Source organism: Erpetoichthys calabaricus, chromosome 3 (genome assembly GCF_900747795.2).
Source record: "Erpetoichthys calabaricus chromosome 3, fErpCal1.3, whole genome shotgun sequence".
NCBI classification, from domain to species: Eukaryota; Metazoa; Chordata; class Cladistia; order Polypteriformes; family Polypteridae; genus Erpetoichthys; species Erpetoichthys calabaricus.
The window spans coordinates 40,777,115-40,789,435 of NC_041396.2; the positions used below are offsets into that span (position 1 = coordinate 40,777,115).

The 12,321-nt window shown below is 37.8% G+C and overlaps 1 protein-coding gene across 5 annotated transcripts in view; it reads left to right on the forward strand.

The window, feature by feature from the left end:
- The window catches only part of tfeb (transcription factor EB), an 89,578-nt gene that overhangs the window by 45,469 nt on the left and 31,788 nt on the right, over nucleotides 1-12,321 (forward strand). The window contains exon 1 of one of the 5 annotated variants that reach the window (XM_051925153.1): nucleotides 3,812-3,911. The exons of the other annotated variants lie outside the window; for them this stretch is intronic. The gene's annotated coding sequence lies outside the window, so the exon portion shown is untranslated. Of the gene's footprint in view, nucleotides 1-3,811; nucleotides 3,912-12,321 lie in introns of those variants that run through there. 5 annotated transcript variants of the gene reach the window in all.

Below are 12,321 nucleotides of genomic sequence, written 5' to 3' on the forward strand. Positions count from 1 at the left end.
CTATTATATGATTCGTAGATAAAAAGCCAGAACATTTGAAAATGAGGGGTCCAGATATTCTGGCTAAAAGAAAATGGAAAACAAAAACTTGGGAATGACATAAATCCTGGAACTAAATAAACAGTGATGGGCTCTTCTTCCTACGTCTTATGTGGGCTGTTTGACAGTTCATTATATACATGGAAGTTCCATAACTCTGTTTTAGCTATGCATTCAGGTTAGTTATACTTTGGTCTGACTGTCTCCATATTAAATAAAGAATAGAAAATGACCTCTGTAATTAGTACACTACTAATGATAATTATATTTTCATTGAGACTGACACTGATGGCACCACTGGTGGCTTGGATTCCCAGTAAATTAGTCCAGTGTCCCTTATTAGGAACCTTCATGTATTGCTAGAGGTGAAAAGAGGATGCAATATTGGTGTTCAGTGCTGAGGCTGCAGTTACTAAAAGCCCATGTCGGCATGTTTGCTGGTCAATTTGAATAATGTGTGTAAAGTGGAGCTGCTTCATTGAGCATCTGCTGATTTAATGCTTTTTCTTGAGGTTTATCTGTGATTCCTTGTGTAAAAACCTAATAGCTTCTATTACTACTGTCCATCTTCATGCAAACCTGAGATTTAGACAGGTTTCAGTGATGGAAGGCTGGGAAGGGGTTACAGTCGCAAGTTCCTCAGATGATGCTGAGAAGGGACAATTGGAGAAAATGAAAACAAAGTGGTGGCTAAAATAATGCAGCGTTGTGCTGCTTGTTAAAGCGCTATTGTCTCAGTGAATGCAAAGCCCTGCCTCCCTCTGACGCCCCTTGGCTGCACAAATGACCTGCTTTGGCTTTCGTTCTTTCTTTTGACTTGTTCTCGCATCATAGTCAACCTTCACAATGTGCTACTATATGTTAATTTGCAGAGTGGGCAAGTGTCTGCGTTCAATGGCTGCTGACATGTATGCGGGGGAGACTCCTAAGCCAATTGCCTCTTACTGTTCACAAGTCTCCAAGTGGCAGAAAAAGAATCTAAAAATGAAAATTAGTGGAAATATAATATACTGTATAATATATATAAAAAAAACGATAATGCTAAGATTTTGTCTTGAGAAATGGAATACTAACATATGAAAAGTTAATCAGTCAGTCATTGCCCTTTACTTGGTATGGGTATGAAAGTATAAACCAACAATCTTGCTTTACAGTTACAGATTAAGTGAATTGCTAAGGGTCATATAGTGAACTAGGAGTCAGAATTAAACCTGCAGCACTGGGATAAAAAATCCAACATCTTATCCCTACACCACACTGCCTGTTTGTGGGATGTTTTCGAAAAATGTGAGGGATTTGCAAATGGGCTGCAGAGTATGTTAAGGCAGGACATAGCAGATCACAAAACAGGACACCAGATTTACAATGGAGACCCTTTAATGGGTAAATAATTAATAAACATGGCAACTTAAAGTGCATCTTTAAATTGGAGTTTTCCTTTATATAATTAACACACAGTTATTATAGTTTTTATTTATATTTACAATAAACCATGAAGACAAACATATTGAGATTGGGAACCCACAAGGGTTCAGAACATGCATCATCAGTTTACATTACATGCTCATGGTACAGGAAATGGGTGTGGCATCATGAAGTTGTCTTTTATCAGTTAACCAGGGTATAGCTGATGGAAAAAGTGGGCCAACTTAATTGTTTCTATTCTGAAAGTGTGTGAGGTTTAAACAGTGGACCACTCATGCCCTATTTGCTGTGCATGACAGTAAAGGATGGAGGCAAATGTTACCTTCTCTATGTGTAAAATGTGTTGCAGCAAAAAGCGGGCTTCCATGTGAGAAAGTCAAGAGAGATCAAAACATGATGCCCCTATGGTTTGTTTTGATGACTTTAATGACCAGAAAATAATCAACTGGTGCGTCTTCCAAATTAGACTGAAAAATTATAACCTGTTCTTTGTTTTTTCTTCTAAAGAAAAATTGGAGGAACCTGAAAGTGTCTATGCATGAGTAATCAGAAAGTAGACCTCCTTGACTTGAAGTTTGGGAGGATAAAAAGTGGCCCACTCTGTTAAGTATTGGGTGGTAGTGAGGAATAAAAAATGCCCCACCAGATTAATTTCTGTGCTTAGCGCTGATCATCTATACAAGCCCTTTCCATACAAGAATGTTCCAGAGTACAAAGAAAGTGATCCACCCAAGCTACTTTTGTGCAAAAACTCAGCAGTGATCCTAAAGTGACTCACTAGAGCACATTCTGTTACGGATGGTAGGTACAAGATCAGGAAATCCTACAGAAGAGTGTTTTCTGTATGTGACAAGGTTGGCGGGAAAAAACTGATAGACCACACTGCCTTTTGTACTAGAGAGTTATGAGAGACCAGGACATGGACTACCAGCCTTGTTTCTATGCAGTAAATTCGTAAGTGCCAAAAAATGACTCACCAGAGCTCATTCTATTACTAAACAAGAGAATTCATACAGTACATACTTTCTGTTACATACTTATATTGTTGACTAGTAGATGTGAAAGTGACCCACCTTAGTGAATTTGTTACTTGGGAATTTATAAAGTGGCCTGTCTGAGCTCCTCTTGTAGACAATAGGAAACGTCTGCCCAAGAAAGGCTAACATACTGTACATATGTTTGAATGGAGTAGAACATGAACCATATGAGCTACTTTTGTAAAATAGCCTAATTCTGTGTTATGGGGCCATCATGTATCAGATTTCTCACTAGAACACCTTTTGTTCAGGAAGGGTATAAGGAACCAGTAGACACTCCACCATAATCATAGGGAAGAAAATTTAGCCACTAGCACCTTTTCCATAATACAGTGTGGTAAAGGCATAGAAAACATGTTAGCAGAGCTAATGAATCATGTTCTTGTCAGGAAACACACAGAAATTGAGGGGCCACATATACTCTTAATTAGAGACTGGCCTATTTCTGGGGGCATGTGGATGGTTGAAGGGTCATCTGTAGTACTTCATTTGGGTATGACCATTGCTTCCAGGACAGGCCCTGGCATCTCAGAGCATCAGTATCATTCAGATATAATTATAGACGATTGAAGGTTAGAGCGTAGATGGGGTAATTGTTCGCTTTATGTTCGTGCTACTCTGATTTGATGTTTCGTTTCTCCTTATATGGTGAATAAGGCAAAGACAGCAACTGGGCAAGTGGCCTGCACAAAGGCACTGTCTATTTCCAATTCTCTGAAGTTAGCCTCATAATTATTTTTTCTTCTCTTGAAACTGCAGTGCAATGTGGAGTGATTCAGCTAATCCTACATCAATCTTCAACTAAGGGCGAGCTTGTCCTGCAAGCCACAATTTACTTCTTACCGCCCTAGTGTTCAAAACAAGTTGTCACAGAGCAGCATTGTTAACTGCAGCCTTCATGTTTTTTAGGCAGTCCACGTCATTACAGTTTTCTTTCGTAGCGGATATGACTTAAACAGTTTTGCCATCGTCCATTTTAAACAGATAAATCCTTTGTCAAAAGTTATAGAGAAACGGTAAACTCGAAATAGATTGTGTGGGAACGTTTGGGAATGACAGGCTGAGTCAGAGAAGAGGGAGGATGACGATGTGCACCCTTGAAGCATGGACTGCACAGTTTGTAACAATGCAAGGCTGCTGCTTTACTGTGCTCTGGTCATTTGCATAGCAGTAGTGTGTACCATCTGGGAGGATGGATGCCAAGTGTTTTCCTTTCACTGAATAAGTAAAGTGGATGATCATCTGCAGTAGTCATCAGATGTGAGGAGCTTATCTTGATCTCAACTTCTATTGCAGAATGTTACATTTCAGTATGTTCAGCTTGGTGTATCCTATGATTTCTTATGGTGCAGATACATTTGTTACCTTTATATTTCAGAGCTGTTTTGCCTGCAGGGGATTTCTGATCTGGTAAGTGATTTTATGATTTATGTGTAACATACATTGATAAGAAAGTAGTGCAGCTATAAATTAAAACACTAGAGAAAACTGTCGATTCAATCATCACCTAACTGGTATCTCCAAATTTGCTCATGTTCTGCTGATTAGAGTTTGTCACATTGTTAATTGTACAATACTTTGTGGTTGTGTGTAATGTGAATAGTACTTTGTAATAATTGATTGATAAATTAATTCCTTAAAACAGCACTAAGGTTACGTCACTCAAACATGTACTGTTCTCTCTGCAGCTGGTAGCATAATGGTAAATATCAAATACTTTGGACTGGTGTACATTGTGAAAGGCTTTATTTCCAAAAACAGATAGTCTGTATACAATTAGGAAGTTAGTATAGTGTTAATCAAAAAATAGTTTAGAATTGCATTCAGTATAAGAGGCATTAGATAAAATATTGATTTACCCCATAAGAAACACTGAAGATCTACATGCAAGAATATAAATGTCCACAATGGGTGGCAAAGTGCTAAATGTGTAATGCTTTGAAACTCTGTTCAATGTGAAAACATAAATAAAATATTTATAGACTTAAACATCACTAATATAACGAAAGTAGATTTATCTGATGGATGCAGAATGCTGAATAAAAAATGACTACATAGAGGCTGTGAAACGTGGTATATAATATATTAATTGATTGTTTCCCTAACACAACAATAAAGATACATTGTGCAACACCATACAACTCTGCAACGACTAACACAGTGCTGATTGTAAAGGAGCTTCCTTTAAGCTCATGTTAAGTGTGATGCTGTTTATTTATTGTATGAAACAGAGGAAAACACAAGTCATGCAAATACTACCTGATTTTGTAAAGCAGCACAAAAGCTGAACTACTTAGGTATGCTCATCTCAGATAAGAGTAACAGATTACTATTGGTGCAATGCTTTGGAGTGACATTTAAAGTGAAATGTTGATTACTTGATTCTCCTAAGAGGTGGTCATGGTGGTACAGTGACTGCCTACAGCACCCTGGTTTCAAATCCCAAGCCCAGTTACTGTCTGGGTGTAGTTTGCACAGCTCTTCGGATGTCTGTGTGGGTTTTCCTCCAAGTACTTCCCACATCACAGAGATATGCATGCTAGTTTGGAAGCCCATGTGACTGTGGGTTAGTGGGATTGCTGGCAGAACTGTGCCCCTAGACTGACAGTTTTGGCCCCCTGGACCCTGAATTAGATTAAACAGATTTAGGAACATTATTTTTTGATTCCCCAAAGCAGCAGTAAAGATAATAATGTGAGATTCTGTAAGGCAGCACAAGGGCAATGCAAAACAATGTAACTCTGAAACAGGTACCATACTGCTAATCATAAAACACATTAGGATGGTGCTCAGTGTGAGTGATGCTATATAATACAACAGGAAACAAGATAGGTTTAGCAGTCAGAGATTCCACAACTGAATTTCTGCAATGTGTTTGAGGACTTGTAGGTTTTGTTTCTCCCCTTAGATCATCTCCTGACAATATAATTATTTTTTAAAGAAGAGCTTTGATTGTGTGAAGCACATGTGGCAGAAATTCAGAACATGCTGTGTGGATGCTTGCAGAACTGTGTTAAATGCAAAAAGCACTAGGTCATGGTATGAGGCCGTTTTTTTAAACTAGTTGATATGTAAGTTCGTAGTTGCTCTGCACCATTTTGTATCTTAAACACTGACAAAACACAACCAGTTTAGTTCAGTTTTCAGATAATACTAAGTTAGGTCGTAGGTTAGTGGGTATCTGGAGTCAGCAATTTTTTCTACATTTGAATTTGGACAGAATTCTGATTTGAGCCTATACAGGTATGTTTAGTCTAAATAAATATACATTTTTAGCTGGGGTAATAAAATATTACATAAACTGCCACATTAAATGAAGGCTGTAGAGTTGGAAGGTATACCTTGTGAGAAAGATTTGGAAGGCCTAGTAAATTTATTGCTGTCCCATACAGCCACTGTGCGGTGCCCATTAACGCTAATAGGATGCTGAAATACAAAGTACTGTATGGAGTACAATTTATGAAAGACAATGGTAAGTCGTCTGGTACACTTTTCAGGACACACCTGGAGTACTTTGTGTAGTTTTTGTTTTCATATTACAAGAAGGACTACAGGGTATGAGCTATGAGGAAGCATATTTAAGATGACTGAGATTAACAGAAGTCATGAAAGTGTTTAAATTTATGAAAAGACTAAGTAAAGTAGATAATGACTCTTATTTTAAAACCTTTCACAAGAACACAGGGCCCAGAAGGATGTTACCCATCCATTATCTAGGGCTGAAATATTTAAACATATTGTTTCACATATTATAAAACACGGTACCTACTAGTGTAGTTGAATATAGTAGTGGGTTGGCTTTCAGAATTTTGCTTAGTGTTATTTTACAGTTTTTGAATAGATAGATAGATAGATAGATAGATAGATAGATAGATAGATAGATAGATAGATAGATAGATAGATAGATAGATAGATAGATAGATAGATAGATAGATAGATAGATAGATAGATAGATAGATAGATAGATAGATATTTGTCCCCAGGGGAAAAATGGGTTTTTACAAAAGTTCTTTACATAAATAAAAATATAAATCGATGGAAAAAAATATATATGCTTACAACTTACTGTCTGAACACACACCAGAATGATTAAAAATATTATATTTAAAAAGAAAGAAAACTTCTGACTTGGCAGGTGTAAATCTGTTGGTATAAAGGAGTCCCATTGTGTTTCTTGACACACTTCTACTGAATGATCCATTGGCTGAAAGTCCTCAGTGTTAGTGTGTCAGAGGGGGATATGTAGCAGTGTTCATAGTGGCACTCACTTTGGTTTTATTTCTCACCTTTGCTACTAAATCCAGGGGGTCCAGAGTGTCTCCCATAACTAAGTCTTCCTTTTTAGTCAGCCTGTTGCATTGGGCCTCTCTTGAAGTGATGCAGAAAATCACACTGGCCATCACAGTAATAGAAGATGTGAAGGATGTCACTACCCACATTAAAGGATTATAGTTTCCTAAGAAAAAACAGCCTGCTCTGCCCTTTTTGATTTTGACCCTCAAGTACTTGTAGTAGCGGATCCTCTGTTCATCCACTCCCTGAATACTAACTGGATATAAAGGCTGTTTGGTGGGGTGAAAGTCAATAACCAGTTCCTTGGTTTTGCTGATGTTTAGTTGAAGACGATTATTTCTCCACCTGACTACTATACTCTGTCTCATCCCACTTATCAATACACCCCATTAGTGCAGAATCATCAGAGAACTTCTGCAAGTGACATGATGTGGTGTTATTATATTTATAGTCTGAGGTGTTCAGACTGAAGAAAAAAAAAAGACCAGACTGTTCTTGTGGTGTTCCAGTGTTGCTCACATCCATATTAGAAACACAGTCTTTGAGCCTTACAAACTGTTGTCTGCCCAAAAGGTAGCCTATTATCTGTGACACCATAGGCACCTATATATCCTAGAGCTTACCCATTAAAAGGAATAGCTGGATAATACTGGAAGGCATTGGAGAAATCAAAAACCATAGGCTCCATGGCCTTGTATAGAAATAATGGCTGGCTAGGTGAATAGGAAAGGACAAGAGTGGTATAGTAACCTCTTTGCATCAGAACTTTAATTCTTAGAGTCTTATTTTGAAGGGTGAGCTAAGAGGAAGTCTACAAAATAGATTTGTTGGCATTCTAAATACTCACATCCACACTAATTTACCTTGATTGTCCAACGATGTACATGCTAATTACATTGATTACATAATGGAATGATTCATTCATTATTCAAGTCACACCAAGGAAGTTATACCCTTTGTTATTCTTAGAGGTGAGAACCATAGTGCACATCCTAATTATACTCCTTATGCTGCAGGAGATTACCATCATTGCAGGGTGTTATTTATTTTGAAGTTGTGCCCTCAACAGGTATTTTTGGAGTTTTCTAATGTAGCCATTTAGCCTCAAAGGTTCTAAAGACATCTCATCATGCGGTATAAGGGCCTGACAGTTCAGTTAAAGGAATTGTTAAATGGGATATATAAATGATGATAGAAATGGAAGAGAGAGACTTGGGGAAGAACAGTGAACTGGTGACCATTGGATTAAATTTATGTCTTATTTCTAACATCCTCTCTCTCTAATAAAATATATATTGTATATTAATAAAATATATATTGTATTTTTAAATATTGTCCACTGTACTTAATATGAATTGTGGGAAACAAGACTCTTAACAAAAACAATAGCATAACATGGTTATGGAGTATCACGGGTCATACTGAGTAGTGTGACTCTATTTCTGGATTACAGGGACATTTCTTTAGATTATCAAACTTTAGTGACTTTAATGATTTTTTTCTTAGAACACAGCCACAGGGGATGCACAAACCAGTGTGTTTCTTCATGCCGGATAAATGGGGAGGGTTACGTCAGGAAGGGCATCCGGTGTAAAATTTTGCCAAATCAATATGCGGACAACAATTTCGGATGATCCACTGTGGCAACCCCGAACGGCTGCAGCCGAAAGAAGAAGAAGTGATTTTTTTCTTAGATAGGATGGTCAGTGCAGTGTCATGGATTTGAATCCAACAGAACACCAACCTGCTGCAAGAGTGTTATACACCTGTTATAAAATAGTTGTGCAGAGGAATATTTATTGAGCTCCTGTTGGATCTTCTCATAACATATAAATGAAAGTGTTAGAAAAAATAAACTTTAATAATTTTAACAGATAGCATTGCATGAGAAGAAATGCTAATCCATTTTAACAGTTGATTTCCTTCATATAAAAATGGCCAATATGATAAAATTGTGAGCCAATGGCGATTCAAAAGTGTGCTGAAACACTAAAGCAGTCTCTTTAGCTTTTGGATAAACTAGAACAGAAGATATGCTCAGAACTCTTGAGTGTTTCATCAGGGCCAAAACGTGTAATGCTTCACTGGAAGTTGGAACGGTCCTTGTCATGTTACTTCCAGTATTCTTTTGCTTTCATGAATCAATTTCTTTTTTACAACTCCTTACCCACTTTCTAAAATTGCAATTACAAGACAAAAGATTGAAAACCACTGCTACCTTCATATATGACTCTGAATAGGTCTCTTACCCTGTCTGTGCTTACAGTCTTTAAATAATGTTTTATCAGTATAAACTATGTCATACAATTAAAGCACTTACAAAGCACTCAGTAAAATAACGGCTGATCCATAAATATCACTAATTGTTCAACTGAAGTTCTTTAGAGGTGTATGTTTGTCATGAAGACTAAAACCCTCATCGCATAACAATTTCTCTTTCTATTAACATTACTTTTGCTGTATTTTGTAGGTATTTTATTCAGAGTGATTTATAAGTATATGTTGGCATACTGGCAGGTTAAGTTGCTTGCTCAGGGACATACAGCTAGTCTATGGAGCAGAGCTGAAGTAGCAGTACAATAGTGGGCCATCCCTACAGGATGATTTACCTCTGCCCTTTTAGTTATACTATAGCAGAGAACCTTCTCTACTAGGAACAGTAATGCCTTGGCACACATAGCCTGCACAGGATCAGGGGCAGCAATGCATTTATTGGCTAAGCCTGTCACCAGAGGGTCTGCCTGGAATATTTGTTACAAGCTCAAAATAACTTATTACGTTACAGACCTCAGTTATTTCTAGAAATCCGCGGCCCAGTGCCAGTACTTGGAATGACTGCTATGGCAGGCCAGTGTTTTTGCATGCTGCATTCCATGTAACAGCAAGGAAAGTGTTTTTTTTTTTTTCTTTTAAACTTTGTAAACAACAACTTTGGTTTTACACCAGTGAACCAGCAACCTTAGAAGATGGCACCCAGAAAATTGTAAATGTAGCTCTGTGGTCAACAAATGATAAACCACTATATCTCCTGCTTTGTGGTATTAAAAAACTTTTAAGGACAGCAATTTCACACAAGACTGAAATTGTTCTGAATCAAATAATTAACCATTCAGACTACACTTATATAGCAACGCCCTTATACTTATTGAATCTGGGCAAACATAAAAAGGTGCTCGTTTCACCGTTACTGGAATGTATTACATACCGGGGAATGACAAAAGACAATTTGTGGATCTTAACTTTAACAAATGTTAATTTCAGACTTAGTACTGGAATTTTCTTCACACTACTTTTTCTTCTGCTTCACATATTGATACTGCTGTAATATTAGGGCCAGGAAAATGACAAATTAACAGATTCAATTAGAAAAATGCATTTTTTTCTTATTTTAATTTTTATACGGTAGCAAACTCTTACCACTATCATATCCATCAGGAAAATAAATATGATTTCTTATCCTTATAGCCTAATTTTTAATTTCAGCGTTTGCTTTCTGGGTAGTTTGGTGACACAGTGGTTAGTGTTTTTGCTACAGAAATCTGATTCCATGGGTTCAAAATAGTTGCCCATTTCCTTTTTTGTGCAATTTTTACTTATTCTGCCTTCTACAGATGCTCCAGTTTTTGTTCCACATCTCGGAGACTTGTATAGTATGCTGTGTGGCCAAAAGTGTGGACACCCCTTCAAGTTAATGAGTTCAGGTGTTTTAGCTGCATCAATTGTTAGCAGGTGTGTAGAATCAAGCACATAACAATGTAATCCCCTTTGACAAACACTGGCAGTAGAATGGACCACACTGAAGAGCTCAGTGACTTTAAACATGTCACCATCACAGGATGCCACCTTTGCCACAAGTCAGTACATTAAATTTCTGCTCTGCTAGATCTGTCCCGGTTAACTGTTAAGTCTTAGTTTTGTAAAGTAGTAGCATCTAGGAGTAAAAACAGCCCAGGCACAAAGTGCTAGACCAGACAAACTCACAGGGCAGGACTGTCGATTTCTGAACATATAGCGTATAAAATGTTCCTATTCTCTGTCGCATCACTCATGACTAAGTTCTATACTACCTATGGAGGCAACATCGGCACAAGAACTGTGCATCAGAAACTTCATGAAATGGGTTTCCATGACCATGCAACCTTACATCATATGTGCAATGCCAGTAATCAGTGGTGTAAAGGAGTGATGTAAAACACACTGCCATTGGACTCTGGAGCTGTAGAAACATTAGAATCACGCTTCACTATCTGGCAGTCTGCTGGGCTAATCTGAGTTTGGCAGATGTCAAGAGAATGCTTCCTTCTGGACTATAGGGCCTACTGTACCGTTTGGTGGAGGAGGGATAATGGTCTAATGGTGTTTTCCAGGGTTTGGGCTTGGCCCACTGGTTCCAATGAAGGTTGCTGTTAATGCCACAGCATACAAAGATATTTTAAACAATTGCACACTTTCACCTATGTGGGAACAGCTTGAGGAAGGGCATTTTTTTTTCAAGCATGACTGTGCCCCCGTACACAAAGCCAGGTCCATAAAGACATGGACGAAATGTCTTTGGGATGAATTGGAACACTGACTGTGAACCAGATCTTCTCATCCAACAGCAGTACCTGATCTTGTAAGTGCTCTTTTGGTTAAATGGGTACAAATTCCTATACACAATCCAAAATCTTATGGAAAGCCTTCCCAAGAATGGTGGCCAATATAGCCGGAAGAAATGTGGTGGGGTAATGGGAAGGTACAACTCCATATTAATGCACATGGTTTTGGAATAGGATGTCGAACAAGTTGATATAGGTGTGATGGTCAGGTGTCCATAAACTTATAGCCATGTAGTGTGTTGTCAATTGTCACTTCTAGATTGTTCTTATACAGATATGTGTATGACTGGTGCACATTTTAGGGCTGGTTTCTAACTTCCACTAAATGCTAAATGGGCCCTAGCTCACTGTTCCAATGACCTTTGAAAATGTTAAATGAGATTTTTTCCCTTCTGCTGATCAGTATGCGTAGTGCAAACATTGTTGTTAAGTCCCCTTAGATTTCTACATTGTTGAAATTTGAATGGTATATGTCAGCAAGATCTGTGACTACACATCCTTGACATGACCAAAGAGCTGTTGATCAGCTGAATATGTGTGGTATGATGTGTACCATGTAGCTGGCTGATTGCCTTAAGTAGTGTCCACTCAGTTGGCCTTATTTTGTTTGGCTCACATGCTTTACACTAAGTGGATGTCAATCAAACTCTGTATCTCTGTCTCCTGCTGTTTATATAAACATAAATACTATACTGTATATCTCAATCTTGTTTTTGTCAACGTTTAGATAGATAGATAGATAAATAGATAGATAGATAGATACTTTATTAATCCCAATGGGAAATTCACGTTTACGCCTGATGGACTGATTTCTTGTAATTACTTTGCATTAAACACACACATTTTTATTGAAGCCAGTCTCAGGAGGGTAAAGCTGGAAGTCAGATAGTAATCTTGAGTGCAGTTTAGTAGTAATGAGGTGGGTTTTG